The sequence below is a fragment of the Salvelinus sp. IW2-2015 genome, linkage group LG18 (assembly GCF_002910315.2).
Source record: "Salvelinus sp. IW2-2015 linkage group LG18, ASM291031v2, whole genome shotgun sequence".
Classification (NCBI taxonomy): domain Eukaryota; kingdom Metazoa; phylum Chordata; class Actinopteri; order Salmoniformes; family Salmonidae; genus Salvelinus; species Salvelinus sp. IW2-2015.
The window spans coordinates 60,395,914-60,414,335 of NC_036858.1; the positions used below are offsets into that span (position 1 = coordinate 60,395,914).

At 42.1% G+C, this 18,422-nt stretch overlaps 1 protein-coding gene across 2 annotated transcripts in view; it reads right to left on the minus strand.

The window, feature by feature from the left end:
- Nucleotides 1–4,646: 4,646 nt before the first annotated feature.
- Nucleotides 4,647–18,422, minus strand: part of macrod2 (mono-ADP ribosylhydrolase 2) — a 1,308,647-nt gene continuing 1,294,871 nt past the window's right edge. For both annotated transcript variants that reach the window (XM_024007574.2, XM_070448731.1), the window contains exon 15: nt 4,647–4,883. The gene's annotated coding sequence lies outside the window, so the exon portion shown is untranslated. The remainder of the gene's footprint in view (nt 4,884–18,422) is intronic.

Here is an 18,422-nt window from a genome sequence, read left to right on the forward strand (position 1 = left end):
TATAGACAGAAAGAGGTAGAGATAGAATGAAAAGAAGGTAGATGATAGAACAGAAAAGAGGTAGTAGAGTGATAGACAGAAAGAGTAGAGAGGGATAGACAGAAAGAGGTAGAGTGTAGACAGAAAGAGGTAGAGAATAGACAAAGAGTAGAGATGATAGACAAAAAAGTAGAGAGGATAGACAGAAGAGGTAGAGGATAGACAGAAAGAGGTAGAGAGGATAGAACAGAAGAGGTAGAGATAACAGAAAGAGTAAGAGGATAGACAGAAAAGAGATAAGGGAGTAGACAAAGAGTAGAAGGATAACAGAATAGCAGTAGAGAGGATAACAAAAGCAGTAGAGAGGGATAGACAGAATGGATAGAGAGGATAGACAGAAAGAGAAGAGAGGGATAGACAGAAAGAGGTAGAGAGGATAACAGAAAGAGTAGAGTGATAGACGAGGAAACAAGAGTAGAGTGATAGACAGAAAGACGTAGAGAGGATAGACAGAAAGGTCGAGAGGGTTAAGACAGAAAGAGGTAGATGATAGACAGAAAGCAGTAAGGATAGACAGAAAGGGTAGAGATAACAGAAAGAGTAGATGATAGAAGAAAAGAGAGAGTGATAGACAGAAAGAAGTAGAGTATAGACAGAAAGAGGTGAGAGGATAGACAGAAAGAGGTAGAGTGATAGAAAACAGAAGAGGTAGAGAGGAGGTTAGACAGAAAGAGGTAGAGTGATAGACAGAAAGAGTAGAAGAGGGATAGACAGAAAGAGGTAGAGAGGGATAGACAGAAAGAGTAGAGAAAGACAGAAAGAGGTAGAGTGATAGACAGAAAGACGTAGAGAGGATAGACAGAAGCAGGTAGAGAGGATAGACAGAAAGGGGTAGAGTGATAGACAGAAAGAGGTAGAGAGGGATAGACAGAAAGCAGTAGAGAGGGATAGACAGAAAGAGGTAGAGATAAACAGAAGAGGTAGAAGGATAGACAGAAAGAGGTAGAGAGGGATAGACAGAAAGAGGTAGAGTGATAGACAGAAAGAGGTAGAGAGGGATAACAGAAGAGGTAGAGGATAGACAGAAAGAGGTAGAGGATAGACAGAAAGAGGTAGAGAGGATAGACAGAAAGTCAGTAGAGAGGGATAGACAGAAAGCAAAGTAGAGAGGGATAGACAGAATGAGATAGAAGGATAGACAGAAAGAGGTAGAGAGGGATAGACAGAAAGAGGTAGAGTGATAGACAGAAAAGAAGGTAGAGAGGAGAGATAGACAGAAAGAGGTAGAGTGATAGACAGAAAGAGGTAGAGGGATAGACAGAAAGAGGTAGAGTGATAGACAGAAAGAAGGTAGATGATAAACAGAAAAGTAGAGAGGATGACAGAAAGAGCTAGAGAGGATAGAAAAGATAGAGTGATAAAGGAAAGAAGTAGAAGAGGATAGACAGAAAGAGTAGAGTGATAGACAAAAAGGTAGAGAGGGATAGACAGAAAAAGGTAGAGTGATAGACAGAAAGAGTAGAGAGGGATAGCAGAAAAAAAGTAGAGTGATAGACAGAAAGAAGATAGAGTATAACAGAAAGAGTAGAGGATAGACAGAAAGAGGTAGAGTGATAGACAGAAAGAGTAGAGTGAGATAGACAGAAAGAGGTAGAGATGTGATAGACAGAAGAGGTAGAGTGATAGACAGAAAAGAGGTAGAGAGATAGACAGAAAGGGGTAGAGAGGATAGACAGAAAGAGTAGAGATAGACAGAAAGAGGTAGAGGATAGACAGAAATAGTAGAGTGATAGACAGAAAGAGAGTAGAAGGATAGACAGAAAGAGGTAGAGTGATAGACAGAAAGAGTAGAGAGGATAGACAGAAAGAGGTAGAAGGATGGACAGAAAGCAGTAGAGGAGAGACAGAAGAGGTAGAGGATAAACAGAAAGAGGTAGAGTATAGACAGAAAAGGTAGAGGGATAACAGAAAGAGGTAGAGGGATAGACAGGAAAGAGTATAGAGGGATAGACAGGAAAGAGGTAGAGAGGTAGACAGAAAAGAGGTAGAGGATAGACTGAAGAGTAAGGATAGACATAAAGAGGTAGAGAGAAGACAGAAAGAGGTAGAGGGAAACAGAAAGAGGTAGAGTGATAGACAGAAAGAGGTAGAGGGATAGACAGAAAGAGGTAGAGAGAGGAGAGACAAAGGTAGGAATAAACAGAAAGAAGGTAGAGTATAAACAGAAAGAGGTAGAGGGATAGACAGAAGAGGTAGAGAGGTTAGACAGAAAGAGGTAGAGGGATAGACAGAAAGAGGTAGAGTGATAGACAGAAAGAGTAGATGATAGACAGAAAGAGGTAGAGGGATAGACAGAAGAGGTAGAAGGATAAACAGAATGAGGTAGAGGGATAGACAGAATTAGGTAGAGGGATAGACAGAATGAGTAGATGAATAGACAGAAAGAGGTAGAGAGATAGACAGAATGAAGTAGAGGATAAACAGAATGAAGTAAGATAGACAGAATGATAGAGGATAGACAGAATGAGGTAAGATGATAGACAGAAAGAGTAGAGATGACAGAAAAGAGATGATAGACAGAAAAGTAGAGGATAGCAGAAAGATAGAGTGATAGACAGAAAAGGTAGAGGGATAGACAGAAAGAGGTAGAGTGATAGACAGAAAGAGGTAGAAGAGGGATAGACAGAAAGAGGTAGAGGGATAAAACAGAAAGAGGTAGAGCGATAGACAGAATGAGGTAGAGAGTGATAGACAGAAAGAGGTAGAGGATAGACAGAAGAGGTAGAGTGAGAGACAGAAAGAGTAGAGTGATAGACAGAAAGAGTAGAGATAGAAGAGTAATGAAGACAGAAAGAGGTAGAGAGGGATAGACAGAAAGAGGTAGAGAGGATAGACAGAAAGAGGTAGAGAGGGATAGACAGAAAGTAGAGAGAGTATAGACAGAAAGAGTAGAGAGGATAGACAGAAAGAGTAGAGTGATAGACAGAAAGAGTAGAGGATAGACAAAAGAGGGAGAGGGATAGACAAAAAGAGGTAGAGAGGGATAGACAGAAAGAGGTAGAGAGGGATAGACAGAAAGAGGTAGAGGGAAAGACAGAAAGAGTAGAGGGTTAAACAGAAAGAGTAGAGAGTGAAAGACAGAAAGAGTAGAGAGTGAAAGACAGAAAGAGTAGAAGAGGGATAGACAGAAAGAGGTAGAGGGTTAAACAGAAAGAGGTAGAGAGTGAAAGACAGAAAGAGGTAGAGAGTGAAAGACAGAAAGAGGTAGAGAGATAGACAGAAAGAGTAGAGGGTTAAACAAAAGAGGTAGAGAGTGAAAGACAAAAAGAGGTAAGAGGATAGACAGAAAGAGGTAGAGGGTTAAACAGAAAGAGGTAGAGATAGACAGAATGAGGTAGAGGGTTAAACAGAAAGAGTAGAGGAAAGACAGAAAGAGGTAGAGAGTGAAAGACAGAAAGAGGTAGAGGATAGACAGAATGAGTAGCGGATAGACAGAAAGAGGAAGTGAGTGAAGGAGGGTGAAGCTAAATACTGACAGATGCCAGGCATCCCTACTCAATGCTGAGGGTACTCAGACTGATGTGAATTTTTATTAAACAGCTGTGGTTGCTAATAAGAAACCAGATCAATGAAGATGACCAGGGAGAGAGTGTGTGTCTGTGTGTGTGTTTGTTGAGAGTGTGTGTGCTGAATGATGTGTGTGTGTGTGTGTGTGTGTGTGTGTTGTGTGTGTGTGTGTGTGTGTGTGTGTGTGTGTGTGTGTGTGTGTGTGTGTGTGGTGTGTGTGTGTGTGTGAGAGCCTCCGATGCCAACTTACCTTTGGACGGAGTGCTGTCGGTTTCAGTTGGGTCAGATCCTTCCAAGCTCTCGACTTTAACATTTATTTCATAGACAGCCAGAAAGGAGGACAGAGTGAAGAGAGAGAGAGAGAGAGAGAAGAGAGAGAGAGAGAGAGAGAGAGAAGAGAGAAGAGAGAGAGAGAGAGAAAGAAGAGAAGAGAGGGAAGAGGAGAGAGAGGAGAAATAGAGAGAAAAAAGAGAAAGAGAACAAGATAGACGAGAGAGTGAGAGAGAGAGAGAGAGAGAGAGAGAGAGAAGAGAGAGAGAGTGAGAGAGTGAGTGAGAGAGAGAGAGAGAGAGAGAGAGAGGAGAGGAGAGAAATAGAGAGAAAGAGAGACACAGAGGAAGAGCGAGAGAGTGAGAGAGAGGAGGAGAAGAGATTACAATCACAGCTTTCTATCTCTGAGATTCTATGGGCAGGATATTGAAGGATACTAAAAGACAACCACTCATCATCACTCAGACCCCCAACATGTCTTATACCAACTGACTGAGCAGACACATGGGGAAGTTTGATCATGGTCATAACACCCACAAATAGGCCTATACATTTCTGTAAATGTAGGATACTAACATATACTTGTAGGCAACTCTCAGAGCCTCTGCATCAGACTGGAGTCAGACACTCTTGACTCTTTCCTCTTCCCCTGTGTAACCAATTTCCTCTTCCCCTGTGTAACCAATTTCCTCTTCCCCTGTGTAACCTATTTACTCTTCCCCTGTGTAAGGTCTTTTCTCTTCCCCTGTATAACCTCTTGTGTCAGAGGTGTAAAGTGAAATGTATACATTATTAAATTACATTAAATGTACATGAAATCAAATACTCACGTTCACTAGCGCTGGTGTCTATCTCCATCTCTTTCACCGTATCCTTCTCCTTGTCTTTCTCCTTCTCTTTCTCCTTCTCCTTCTCCTTCTCCTTCTCTTTCTCCTTCTCCTTCTCCTTCTCCTTCTCTTTCTCTTTCTCTTTCTCCTTCTCCTTCTCCTTCTCTTTCTCCTTCTCCTTCTCTTTCTCTTTCTCTTTCTCCGTATCCTTTTCTTTCTCCGTATCCTTCTCTTCAGGTTCTGCATTAGAAAGAATTGAACACACAAACACAAACACAGTTAAAAGGCTAGGGGGCAGTATTTTCGTTTTTGGCTAAAAAACGTACCCATTTGAAACTGCCTATTTCTCAGCCCCCGAAACTAGAATATGCATATAATTGTCAGATTATGATAGAAAACACTCTRAAGTTTCCAAAACTGTCAAMATTTTGKCTGTGAGTTAAACAGAACTGATATTGCAGGCTAAAACCTGAGGAAAATCCAATCAGGAAGTGCCCCTGTTTTTGAAACMTMTCTGTTCCTATGCATCCCTATTGCCCATTTAAAGGGATATCAACCAGACTCCTTTTTCTATGGCTTCCCTAAGGTGTCAACAGCCTTTAGACATAGTTTCAGGCTTTTATTTTGAAGAATGAGCATGAACGACCACATTGCGTAAGTGGATAGGTGGGGGCTCTCAGAGTGAGTTGTGCGCAAAAGRGAAAGGCAGCCATTGTTACTCSCGGTCCTAGTGAAAAGCCGACTGTCCCGGTTGATATATTATCGAATAGATATTTGAAAAACACCCTGAGGATGGATTATAAACAACGTTTGACATGTTTCTGTGGACATTATGGATATCATTTGGAATTTTTGTCTGCGTTGTCGTGACCGCTCTTTCCAGTGGATTCCTGGGCATAACGCACCAAACTAACGGAGGTATTTGGATATAAAAAATATTTTTATGGAACAAAAAAGGAACATTTGTTGTCTAACTGGGAGTCTCGTGAGTGAAAACATCCGAAGATCATCAAAGGTAAACGATTAATTTGATTGCTTATCTGATTTTCGTGACCAAGTTACCTGATGCTAAGTGTACTTATTGTTTTGTCGAGCGATCGATAAACTTACACAAACGCTTGTATTGCTTTCGCTGTAAAGCATAATTTCAAAATCTGAGACGACAGGTAGATTAACAAAAGGCTAAGCTATGTTTTGCAATATTGCACTTGTGATTTCATGAATATGAATATTTTCTAGTAATATTATTTACCTGTGGCGCTATGCTACGCTATGCTATTCAACGTTGCTGATGACAATTATCCCGGWTCCGGGATGGGTGGTTCAGAAAGGTTAAACAATCATACAAATTGAGTTCTCTTTAAATTACTTTGTTGCTTTGGACATAATTTGCTTACAATGGATAAAATTGCATTTAATTTTTTTTWATTTTTTTATTTGATCCCCTTTTCTCCCCAATTTTCGTGGTATCCAATCGCTAGTAATTACTATCTTGTCTCATCGCTACAACTCCCGTACGGGCTCGGGAGAGACGAAGGTCGAAAGCCATGCGTCTGGTGGCGCAGTGCCCTAGACCACTGCGCCACCCGGGAGGCCCGATAAAATTGCATTTTGAATGTAGATGATGAATGCAACAAGTGTGTACACACTGTTCCGTGTAGCTCCTTGTTTGTAACAACTCTGTGCTTACAGTAATACAGGCATCAGAACAGAAAAGTCAGAACAGTCTCAAATGGCACCCTATTCGCTATATAGTGCATTACTTTTGGCTCTGGTCAATATTGGGACCCCCGATCCCTCCTGTCCAGTATTTCTGTTATATCTGGAGTATTTCTCCTCTCTTATCTGGTATCCTGTGTGAATTTAAGTATTCTCTCTCTCCCTCCCTCCCTCTCTCCCTCTCTCTCTCTCTCTGAGGACCTGAGCCCTAGGACCATGCCTCAGGACTACCTGGCCTAATGACTCCTTGCTGTCCCCAGTCCACCTGGTCGTGCTGCTGCTCCAGTTTCAACTGTTCTGCCTGCGGCTATGGAACCCTGACCTGTTCACCGGACGTGCTACCTCGTCCCAGACCTGCTGTTTTCAACTCTCTAGAGACAGCAGGTGCGGTAGAATGATTGGCTATGAAAAGCCAACTGACATTTAGTCCTGAGGTGCTGACCTGTTGCACCGTCTACAACCACTGTGATTATTATTATCTGACCCTGCTGGTCATCTATGAACATTTGAACATCTTGGACATGTTCTGTTATAATCTCCACCCGGCACAGCCAGAAGAGGACTGGCCACCCCTCAGAGCCTGGTTCCTCTCTAGGTTTCTTCCTAGGTTCCAGTCTTTCTAGGGAGTTTTTCCTAGCCACCCTGCTTCTACATCTGCATTGCTTGCTGTTTGGGGTTTTAGGCTGGGTTTCTGTATAGCACTTTGTGACATCTGCTGATGTAAAAAGGGCTTTATAAATAAATGTAATTGATTGATTGATGTGAAATTTGTAATTGAAATCGCTTTTCGCATATGAAATAGCTGTTTTCAGATATTGAGCTGAGATTTTCACATGTAATACATTTTGAGTTGACATGTTAATACTACTTCTTCACATGTGAGGTGAATAACATGTTTTTACCTCATGTGAATTGTGGATTCGGATGTGAAATTTGCAGTTTCACATGTGGAATAGCTTTTTCTCATGTGAAAAACTTTCACATAAATCTCCTGTAAGCGATTCTACAAAACAGAGCCTTATACTACGAATGTAGTCTAAGTAGTTAGTGAAGTAACTTCGTTCAACTCTGAGTTCAGATAACCCGTACCACGAAAGTACGTACCTTCTAGCAGGTATATTTCTATGGCAAAGAATCCTTCAGAACTAACATGCTCCGGGGCAGACAAACTAACGTCTTACTACATTTATCCTGCATTTCTAATTCAAATTTAATGTTGCTGCAGGATTCCTGCTGTAGCAAACAGACTCAAATTAAGATCCTACATCTGTAAATGGCAGCTTCACATTTACATTTTTCACAAGGAGACAACGGAGGGTACTTAAAGCATCAAAGTGGCTCATGCCTGGAAATTCAATGCCTTCCTAAAGAGTCCCACTTCAAACAGAGACAAAACAAGTGTGAGGAGAGAGATGAAAAGAGAGGAAGGAGAGAGAGAGAGAGAGAGAGAGAGGAGAGAGTGATGAGAGAGATAGAAAATTAATTACAGAATGCAGTCCTGAGGCAGCATGAGCAAAGAAGCTCCCCTTGTCGTCATCTCTCCACCTCCCCCTAACTATCAGCAGTCACACAGGCCCCTCTCCTCCTTTACTCCCTTTCTCCTCCACTACCTCACTCCCAAAGCAACCCCTTGCTGCCTTTTCATCCTCAACCCCGGCTCCAAACAAATTGTGCTGTAAAAACATCTTGTCTCCTCCAGACCTCCCAAGGCACCCACTCTTTTCCCCAGGCATCTCAACAATGATGTAAACAAATGCAGGTCCTCAGCAGTGTTGGAAAACAGTGTATTATTTCAAACTGTTATTCATATTTTTTGGGTCATTTTAGCAGATGCTCTTATCCAGAATGACTTACAGGAGCAATTATGGTTAAGTGCCTTGCTCGGTTACTGGCACAACACTCTTAACTGCCAACAACCTACTGTAGCTGTTTCTACCAGACCTGGGTTCTAATACTATTTGAAATCTTTTAAATCCTTTATAGGCCCAGTGCAGTCAAAATTCAGTTTTTCCTGTGATTTGTGTCATATTGTACAACAGCTGATGAAACTAACACTGTAAAAGTGTAAAGAAAATTAGATCAGTGTTATTTCCTGATAGTTGCTGGTTGAAAATACAATCTACACAGGACCTTCTAATGAGCAGGTTTTGCATGGGTGGAGTTTTGACTTGCAGCTGTTTTTATCTCAATATCAAATAATTTCTGGGTAACAATTAAGTACCGTAATGTACATTTTTTCCATTAGAAACATTTATAATAATAATAATAATTTTAAAAATGCTTCTTAGCAAAGAGCAATTTCTCAAGCAAGAATTTAGCTTGGACTGTCACCATGCAGGCTAAAACTCCATCCACTGAAAACAGGCAGACATTACAGACAGTCTTTTCAAACAGCTCTTACACTAAAAGGTCATTATCATAATTTTCTAAATGTAACAATATTATTCTAACCTCATAGTATGGACATATAGAACGTTTCAGGTTTTTGACTTCACTGGGCCTTTAATATGTAAGGAATAATCAACAAGGGACTATGCGCTCTGTGGAAAATAATGCATGACGTGGAACGTGTGTGCCACAACACGCTAGCATGACACTAACCTTCCAGGGAGTTGAAACATTTTCAGCGTCGGGGAGTAGTGAACTACATGTAGTTCAACTAGTAATTAAACTACATTTTGCAGTAGCTTGGTGGTAGTTTAACTAAATTCAAATCTTGACAGTGTTTCAGTAGTTAATTACTTTAACACACTACTTTTTTGCTAAAAGAAAAGACAATATGGATGAAGTAGGCAAGAATGTCCTTTCTTTTTCGGCATCAGACCTGACTTATTCTCAGTTGAAACATAGTTTTTGTGTTTAAAGGCCAAATTACACATTTGGTTAACATCTGACTACAGAGTGATGTCTATGATATTTGAGATTTATATATGATAATTTTTCACGCAGTAGTTTTAGTGTAACTCAACTTCTTCCACTGGGATGTAATTGGTAGCTTTTAAACAATATTTTCAGAGTAGCTTCCCCAACAATGATTATTCTCCACAGGTAGGAAACCGGTTAGAGCGTTGTGAAAGGTCGGAAGTTTAAATCACAGAGCCGACAAGGTGAGAAATCTGTTGAGGTGCACTTGAGCAAAACACTTAACCCTAATTGCTCCAAGGTTGCCGTTGACAATGGCAGACCCTGGCTGTGACCCCACTCTCTGAGGGTGTCTCAGGGGGAGTTGGGATATAGAGCCCTGAGATGATTATCCCGATAATACCACAGCTATAATGTGTTCATTTGAGGGTAGGAATGTGTTCGACATCCACTGAAGTAGCTTGCAAGTTTACTAGATAGCTACAGTAGTTGCCTTGGTAACCAAACAAACAGACTTGCTAGCTTAGCTAACCAAACCATCAGTCCTGCTAGCTTGCTATTAAGAAAATCGAATTCAACAATGCCAATAATATTTTCAATTCTATTTTTGCTTTCAAAAGCAGCTCAAACATAGAACATGTCAAAATGAACTTCATAGCCATTGAATATTGCCGTGCATTATAGAGAAATAATGCAAGTTCTTGAATGCCCTTCAAGCCAATCAGAAACGAGTATTCAACAAGGCCAGAGGGGGTGTGGTATATGGCCAATATATCAAGGCTAAAGGCTATTCTTATGTACGATGCAACACGCAGTGCCTGGATACAGCCCTTAGCCGTGGTATATTAGCCATATACCACAAACCCCCGAGGTGACTTATTGCAAATATAAACTGGTTACCAACGTAAATAGTAGACCTGTGGTATATGGCCTGATATACCACGGTTGTCAGCCAATCAGTATTCAGGGCTTGAACCACCCAGTTTATAAAGATCATTAACAAAGAGAGTTCCAAACCTCTCTGCCAATTCATGGGTTGCATATTTCGTCACAATAGTTTTTTGAACATTTATTTTGTACTGATGCCCATCTGAGCATTCTACTCAAAGCATCGTCAATGAGCTCCGATGAAGATTTAATCAAAAGTGCATTACAGTGGCTTGGAAATACAATGGCATTCAAAAGGAGGCACATAATTAGTAGGAAACCGTTTGTCATCATTTTGATGTCGCCAGATTGACTTTAGATGCAGTATTACGTTAGCTAGTTAACTACGATTGAGAGGTCACCGGATTTTAGCTAGCTACCGTTAGCATTGCTAGCTATTTTTTACAAACTTTGTAAGCTAATGACAACATTGCCATTTCGAAAGTAAATTTGATGACATGATAATGCTGTTGTTTCCTAGTGCCGTGTCTTTGGCATCATTAAACTGAAGACTTATTTATCAAATAACTCTCTGTAATTATTATTACGCGATTAAACTGATTAATCATATAACTGTAATTAACTAGGAAGTCGGGGCACCAAGGAAAATATTCAGATTACAAAGTTATAATTTTCCTAATATAACTTCCAGATATTTAATATCTGATCAATTAGTCTTCAAATTAATGAATTATTATTTATCTCACGTCAGTCTCATTCCAAATGTCGTAAATTGTTGGTTATCTGCACGAACCCAGTCTTCACTATGAGTCATCCATACATCAATTGTCTTAAAATATTTATTTACTAACTAAGTACTCACAGAAATGCATAACAAACAGTAGATATGGTTACAAAGAAATGATAGCGGATGTGCCCTAGTGGGCTAAATCGGCATCGCGGCTTGGTGTACAAAAGGGAAGTTGGGGTCGCCTGAGATAAGACAACACACAGTTGATAATTATAACAATTGAAATCCTAATCCTTTGCACATGAACGCTCACTCATTCGGGAACAATTGCAATCAATATATATATTTACGCTCAGTGTGTCGTCGGGATCTCTGTTGAAAAGTTTGTTTCTGTTGGAGAGTTTGTCCGCTCTCTCTCTCTCTCTCTCTGTCTGTCGTGGTTAGAATGGATGGTTCAGAGTGACATTCATTCATATCGTTATAGATAGATGTTTCGGCGATTGTCGGTCTTCGCGTTCAATGATACCGAATTCCTAGCTGCAGACTAGTAATTAATATCAAAGACTTCTTATTCTGTCGGTATCGATAGTCTAAGAGTTTAACCATGTGGTATGGTTAAAAGATTCAGCCATCTACTCAAACCTTAGCTTATACTCAGGTTTATGGTCTCTACTCAAACCTTGGCCCTCTCGTTATCGAGGTAAGCTGGTCTCCTCTCAAACCTTGGCCATCTCGTTATCGAGGTAAGCTGGTCTGGGGATAGAAAACCCGGGTGGGGGTTTTATTCGGAAGAGCAGAAAAGGGTCTGTCCCAGGACGCAAGACCATAACTGTGCTCATGGGCAGTCCTCTGATTAGTTAAACTCCAAAGGGAATTGGAGTTTCCTTCAATAAACAGTCCAAAATCACATTACACAATTTCACAAACAGTATCATCCTCACTCATTCATCTCATACAACAATTAGATGTAAGCCTCATATCTGAGGCTATTGTATAAACAGCGTGATGGTAATGTGGACGTATTTTCTCTCATGAGTTTCACAAAATTGTACCAAACGGACCAGTTCGTAGCTGGATTCTTCACCGATCTTTTATACCTTCTCCAGAACATAAATGTTGTTCGGTTCTCCAGTTCTGTGAGGTGGAAGAAATTCCTTTGTTCTGTCTATGAAAACTCACTCTCTCTCTATACTGTGGCCATGAGGAGATAATCTCCTCCAGGAATTTACGACCTGAGGTCGCAGCAGCCTGAGTGTAGGAGACAGAGAGAGGGGGATGGTGCTCGCTGTACCCAAAGAGGGCAACGTCATGACACTACTAAACATTTGACTACTTTAGCAATTTCCTCGTATTTCCAGGCACTTTAGTGTGTTTTAGACTAAACAGTCATTAGCCTCAGTCTAGAATGACTGGGCTTATCACAACTTTAGGGCACCACTATCGTGCCGCCGATAGAGGGCAGCTTGAAAACGTTCATAACAATGGCATGACGCGACCGAGTGACGGAGGTGCAACCTATGAATAACAGGTCGTTTTCAGATTCCATACTCCTCCCCCTCCCCACTCAGATCACTCCCAGACAGTCCTAGCAAAATTCTTGCTTGAGAAGTAAGATCAGCATACCCCAAATCCAGAGGTTGGGAGATCAAATCTCAAATGGGGTCATATTGAGAAGTCAGCACTAAGTAATCATGCCAAATGTTTAAACTATTTTAGCTGAGCAGCATACCGCTTACCTTAAAACCCCCATACCATTTCATTACTTGCCTTACAAATAAAAACTTAAACTGTGCAGTTTCACATGTGAAAATTACAATTAGAGTTCACATGTTAACATCTTTTCACATGTGAGGAGAATAACATGTTTTCACCTCACGTGAATTGCAGTTTCACATGTGAAAACCTAACTCTCATGTTTTCAAATGTGTAGTTTCATGTTATTACATGTTGCTTTTACATGCTGTCACATGTTATTACATTAACTTCACATAAGATCACGTGGTTTTTCCGTAAGGTCATGCCTGGATGCCTCAAAACTATTTAATACATTAAACAAGGTTTTCATGGTTTTCCATGTAATGTATGTCTTCATCAACAAACAAACCAGTTCTCTCAGAGAGCCATCCATTATAGTGGAATATAGAATCCCTGGATGCTTGGAGTTAGTCTGCATCTTTCGGCATGGCTGCCTTCTTAAAGCAGGCTTTACAAATCAAGAGTTCTCCTGGATTTTGCAGATCAATCATCACATTCTGCTTCTGTCTCTCTCTCGCTCCCTTTCTTTCTCTCCCTTGCTCTCACCCTTTGTCGGTCTCTCTCTGTCTGTCTTTCTCTCTCTCTCTTTATCTGTCCTACTCCCTTCTGTCTGCTGCCAGTGGAGAAGCAGCAATGACAGGCGAGGAAGGACAAAGCAATGATTCCATTCCACCACAGCCACCGCCTTGTCTCGCGCTGACGGAGAGAGAGCAAGAGAGCTGGCGGGAGTAAATGAAACTGTGCAAGACACCTTTTCAAAAGTCTTTATATTACTCCCTCCCCACTATAATCAAAGAAGCAGGTTTGTCACCCAAATCATCTCCATACTTGTTCACCTACCATGAGGAATTGGTACAAAGACACACTTACAGATAAGTACACATGGGTATATACCTCGGTATTACGTTCATATGGACAATAGACAGAGAATTACCCCAGAGGGACAAAATATGCAGTTGAATTGAATGGAATTGAATTCACTAGTTTACATGCTGTATTTCAAGGTCAGCACATTAAAGGAAGTGTGGAATGTGGTAATATTGTATACTGCGGTGGTACACAGCATCCTTCTACTTGTCAGCCTTTTAAAATGAGAGAGCTAAGAGCGTCCCTGTATAACATTGCAGAACTGGCCTTATTCCAGATCCCTCTCCTCTCCTCCCAGGTAATAACATCAGAACCCAAGAGCCCTGGTGGCACTTTCTCCTCCTAATAACCACCGTTGATGAAAACCCAACACAAACCAAAAAATAAATAGAATTTAAATTGATTCTGCTCCACAGCCCCCTCTGCCACCCCCGCCGCCCTACGGATCCCAGAGAAAGAGAGACAGAGACCTAGACAGAGAATGAGACAGAGACAGAGACAGAGACAGAGACAGAGACCTAGACAGAGAATGAGACAGAGACAGAGACAGAGACAGAGACAGAGACAGAGACAGAGACAGAGACAGAGACAGAGACAGAGACAGAGACAGAGAAATACATTTATTGGCCCAATAGCTACATCATTAAAAGCACAAACTTGACATAACGGGCCTAGAAAGTTAGAACCAAGCCTCCCTCCTCGTCCACTGTACCCCCCTGACGCCCCACACCCCTACAACGTCCTCCAGATGGTTCACCAGCCCCCCAGTGGTGCAGCAGTCTAAGGCACTGCATCTCAGTGCTAGAGACAGCACTACAGACCCTGGTTCGATTCCAGGCTGTATCACAACCGGTCGTGATTGGGAGTCCCATAGGGCGGCGCACAATTAGCCCAGCGTTGTCCAGGTTAGGGTTTGGCCGGGGTAGACTGTCATTGTAAATAAGAATTTATTCTTAACTGACTTGCCTATTTAAATAAAGGTAAAAAAATATATATACACATGCTGCAGCATGAGCCCACACCAGCCCCAGCAGCATGGGTCTGTACACCCTGCCCCCTACATATCAGTTCTTCTACACTGAAATGTCAAAAGTGTGTATCTCTGTTCTGTGATTTTGGATAGATAGATGGATGAGTGAGAGAAAGAGAGAGAGAGAATGCTGTGCTGAGAGCTGACAGTATAAGGGTCATCGTTTAAGGGGGAGGAGAAAGAGGAGGGAGCATGATGTGGGTAGAAACACATAAATGAGGTGGAGAAAAACAGGCATCTGTCTGGCTGGAGAAGGAGAATTTAAGTCAAAAAGGAGGAGGAGGAGGATAATTTCAGTCCAAAGAGAGGAAGAGTGGGAGGAGGAGAAGGATTCGCTCAGTCCATAGAGATGAGGAGACAAGGAGATGAAACAACTCACTGAATTAATCTACTTTCTCATTATAGTACTGGACAGCCCAGTTACCAACTAACAGCATCAACACTGATTTAAATAATTCTCCAAACTCCACATTTAGGAGGAAAGCCCAACATTTTCTACAAGGGTTACTAGATGATATGTAGAGACACATTAATGTCCAACAACTTTCTCTCTCCTTTCACTGACCCCTCCCTCCTTTCTATCAACCCTCTCTCCTTTCACTGACCCCCTCCCTCCTTTCTATCAACCCTCTCTCCTTTTTCTGACCCGCTCCCTCCTTTCTATCAACCCTCTCTTTCCTTTTTCTGACCCCCTCCCTCCTTTCTATCAACCCTCTCTCCTTTTTCTGACCCCCTCCCTCCTTTCTATCAACCCTCTCTCCTTTTTCTGACCCCCTCCCTCCTTTCTATCAACCCTCTCTCTCCTTTTTCTGAACCTCTCCATCCTTTTCTTCGACCCCCCCTTTTCTTCAGAGGACGAAAGGAAAAGGAGGAATATTGATTCAGGGCTTTTGTCTTTTCACAGGAAGACTCGACAGAGGGAGAGGGGGCGAGGAGGAGGAGCAAAGGGGAGAAGAGAAGGAGAGTAGGAGAGGCAGTTGTAGAGTTTACTGAACTGATTTTGCCCCCTCCTCGCTCCCCCTTTCCCACCACCCCTTTTCCTCCCCCTTTATCCCCCTGTCCCTCCTCCTCGTACCCCTGTCCCTTCTCCTCGTACCCCTGTCCCGCGCAGGTCACAGCTCACTGCTCCCTAATTGGTTTAGTGATGCTGAGACAGTGGGCCATATAACACTGGGGCATCATCAAGTGTTTTCCCTCCAAACTACTCTTTCCTTTTCACTCCTTTGAGTATGTTGGCGGCTCCATTCAGCTAAGCTATTTCACCAGCCTGGGCATCGTACTACAAGCTTGTAACATTTACATATGAAAATGGGCCCGGCTTTCTCCACATTTACCAGCTCATTAGTTCCTACTGGTTCAGGCCCTTGTTGATCCGCCAGGCAACCCGTTTTCTCTTGTTTTGCATGAGTGCGGTGATGTCTGCAATTATGTGTTACAAGAAGGATACATACAAGTGGCCAGGGCCCAGGGCTTGTAATGGGGAGGCAAAGTTAATGAATAAGGGTCTTTGATACTCGTTGAACATAAATACGGTTCAGTTCACACAAAGATCACAGATCACACTAACCATAGACCACCCAGTAGTCATTACAACCCCTCTTTAATTCACACAATGAATTCAGCTCCATTTGGAATACAATCCTCAGTCTTTGTTTTCGTTCTTTGCTTATTCTGTGGCAAGGAAGTGCTATTGAGCTGGCAGTGCTACCCCAATATAAAAAAACACACTTATTTTACCAGGTAAATTGACTAAGAACACATTCTCTTTTACAGTAACGACCTGGGGAATAGTTACAGGGGAGAAAACAAGGGATAAATGAGCCAATTGAAAGCTGGGAAAGATCGCGTGAACATGATGGTATGACAGCCAGATTGGGAATTTAGCAAGGACACCTTGATATCCGCACTGCCTTAGCAACAGCAGTGAGCCAGGACCAGAGACCATTTACCAGATACTCCATCAAGTAAAGTGAGAGGGAAAACGGTTATTGCTGTGGCTAAAATACATTTCCTGCAACATCATTCAACAGCTGTTTTAAAGTTCAATGGAACTGGGTCAGAATTTATCTAGTAGAACTCCCTGGCAGAACATTGAATGCGCAATACAATTTCCTAATAATATGTCACTTGGACTGTGCCACTAAGACAAACGCTGGATTCCCTATAGTACACTAGTTTTGACTAGGGACCATAGGGCTCTAGTCAAAAATAGTGCTCTATATAGGGAATATGGTGCCATTTGGGACACACATTCTGTCTTGGTTTAACCTCTTCCTTGGACTCCAGGAAGACTAGCTGTTTCAGTTTAACCACCAACTTCTGTCTCAGTTTAACCACCAACTTCTGTTTCAGTTTAACCACCAACTTCTGTTTCAGTTTAACCACCAACTTCCTGTTTCAGTTTAACCACCAACTTCTGTTTCAGTTTTAACCACCAACTTCTGTCTCAGTTTTAACCCACCAACTTCTGTCTCAGTTTAACCACCAACTTCTGTTTCAGTTTAACCACCAACTTCTGTTTCTCAGTTTAACCACCAACTTCTGTCTCAGTTTAACCACCCAACATTCCTGTCTTCAGTTTAACCACCAACTTCCTGTCTCAGTTTAACCACCAACTTCTGTCTCAGTTTAACCACCAACTTCTGTCTCAGTTTAACCACCAACTTCTGTCTCAGTTTAACCACTGAGCGGAGAACAAAAATGATCCTCCATAGTGACTGTGTTTTAATTAAATCAAGCCCCCCATATGGAGAGGGTTGGATGGGACTGGTGTCTGGTGGCCTTTGTTTGGGTATAAAAAGTTGGACATCTGTGTGTTCCAGCTGAGATCAAGGTGTAGTTCTATAGGCTCTGATAGGCTCTGGTAGGCTCTGATAGGCTCTGAAGGAAGAAGGAACACAGAACCCAACAGACAGCAGAGGCCACGCTTTGAGATCAAAGAAGCCAGCTGAAGGAATTCACCTTCTGAGATATTGACAGACTCCCTACTGTGACATAAACCACGGATGGATACTAGACACAAGGCGTAGAGTATAATCCCACATCATCGATTTCCCCCCCGACTTTTAAAGAGCTGTGGAATAAAAAAGCCTGTGAGACTGTGAGAAGTCTAGGTATTGAGACATAGCTGTGTGACAAAAGACTTAGTTTCTGGAACATTGAACTTCCTGTCTGCAACAAACACAGGCATTCCCCATTTCCCGTGGTTACATGTGGCCACGTGTGGTCTAAACCTGTAACCATGCACCCGTCTATGTCCATACATGTCCTGTTATTGTCTGCAAACTCTGACAGGCTACAAGGCCCATGCTTTCTCTCTCTCTCTCCCTCTATTCTTTTCTCTCCATCTCGCTATCCTTCTCTCCCCAGTCTCCTCCCACAATTTTAGCTTGGGAATCAACTGAGAGAGGAGTTGTAATTTGTTGAGCAATGGAGCCCTTTCTGAGCCTTTCGATGACACAGTAAATTATTGCTGAACAACAGAAGGACAAAAAGCCAAATTATCTTCTGTCTCCTAAATGCATGCAAGGTAGAGAAGGTAATTTTCTGCTTGTCTGCATATGGATTTGAGTTATGCCTAAATCTGTGTTCCCTTCTCTCTCTTTCTTTAATTCTCTCTCTCTTCCTCTCTCTTGCACTTTCTCTCATTCCATCTGTCTCTCCATCTCTCTCGCACTCTCTCTCGCACTGTCTTTCTCTCTCTGCCCCCCCCCCCTCTCCCCCATCTCTCTCTCCCTCCCCCTCTCTGGTCCACTCCCTTCTGTCACACTGATGGATTTTGTCTCTAGGTAGTTCAGTGCTGTTAGAAGGGCTGACTAGGGCTGACTAGAGAACACTCCCCACACACAGAGAAAAGCCCAATCAGTAACACTACAAGCAGTGTAACTTCAGGCATCACACGTCTCTCTATTAAAACTTAATGAACTCT